Genomic DNA, 1,613 nt, shown 5'->3' with positions numbered 1-1,613 from the left:
AATGTGCATAGGAAACAGCCTTATAAGCAGAGCTTTGTGATATAACTTATGTCACATGACCAACTGAAGCTTGTGTATTATAAAAAACAATATACCCCACTTTGTTAAATAAGCTGGTATTAGAAGCTACCTCTAAGTAGGAAAACCTGTAAAAATGCAATCAGTCTGCCGTCTTGTGCCTTTAAACTATAGCCCCAGAATGAATATGCAGTAAATGGAATATATCAGTAAATGTTGCCGTTTTACATCTTTAATCTCGAACCACCATTTAGTGATGGGCTGTGTGCTCCCTCAAAAATCACCTGAAAGGAAGTAATTTAGTTCTAACTGTAACAGGAAGAAGTGTGGGAGTAAAAGACAGAACTTTGTCAATGAATTGGCTGATGTTGCCTAGCATGTATGTGTGCCCTTGGTTAGTCTGTGTGCAGAGGGAATTGTATGATCCAACAGGGCTGCCATTAGTACCTAAAATGGCAATTTTCTATTTAGGATTACCCAATGGCACACACTTTCTTTGAAAACGGGATTGAAGAAGGGTTTTACATATGTTGTATCCAATATATTTTTATAGAGACCTACATTGTTTAGGGGTTTAGTTTTTAAGTGAATACAGAAATTTTGAGGTTCCTTACATATTACAGTACTACATTATTCCCTTTACACTGAGTACAACTGGAATAGCTAGGCAAATACTGGTTGCTGGGTGAAGGTGGCAAGATGTGGCCTCTGTTCCTTTGCCACTTCTTGTTTGGGGGTTATTCCAAGCCAGTGGCTAATTGGGTAAGTACACAAGCACATTTGGGGTTAGCTACTTTTCTATACCCAAAATGAAGAGTGAGTGATGAAAAGTATTTTATAAATCTATGTAAGAACAATGTTGTAAAGTAAAGTGCCACTTTATCTCTCTGGTACCCACTGTATTGCTTAATATACAGTACACCAAGCTCTGCAGAGGAAAGGCTTAATTATAAATATGATGTTGGAGAGGGACATCATGAAAATGCCAAAGGGGTCTATGAAGTACAGATAAAGTTAGCCTAAATAGCAATGCCAGGTGTATGAGGGGTACAGCACATGAATAGTGTTAACCTAAGGCATACTGGCTCCTGTTCTCTGGCACATTATTGCTAACACATTCTGTGGGTATGGACAAGGCCTGAGCTGCTGGACTTCTACAAATGTACATATCCATGTCAATTTGTTCCTGCACAGTACAACATCTGCCTTATTATACAGGTGCCACAGTTTATAATGGTAAGGTAAACTAGAAAGCGAGGGTGCATATTATACATTGAATAACCAGGGCTACTGTAACCCCTTGGCTTTTTAAAAACAGCTGTGTGCATGCACTGTCTTTATCTACAGTATTTCTAGCATGTGTGACATTGGCAACCACAGACCTTGCACTGTTTGTAGATAAAACCAAAAGAAAAAAAAAGACAAAAAGGATGATTTCATAAGAGAACAGAAGTTATTACAGGAAAAAGGATGTTGCAGCACACACAGTTTTTTCAATCATCGCATAGAATGGAAAGTTGGACTCTCTATAAGTTGCTTCTCTAAGTGAGGGAAGGTGTTTCCCTTTGCACCCTTTACTTCCTGATGAGCTTTGG

The sequence above is a fragment of the Xenopus tropicalis genome, chromosome 1, assembly GCF_000004195.4.
Source record: "Xenopus tropicalis strain Nigerian chromosome 1, UCB_Xtro_10.0, whole genome shotgun sequence".
Taxonomy (NCBI): Eukaryota; Metazoa; Chordata; class Amphibia; order Anura; family Pipidae; genus Xenopus; species Xenopus tropicalis.
The sequence above is the reverse complement of the archived record's forward strand: the minus strand, read 5'-3'. Positions refer to the sequence as shown.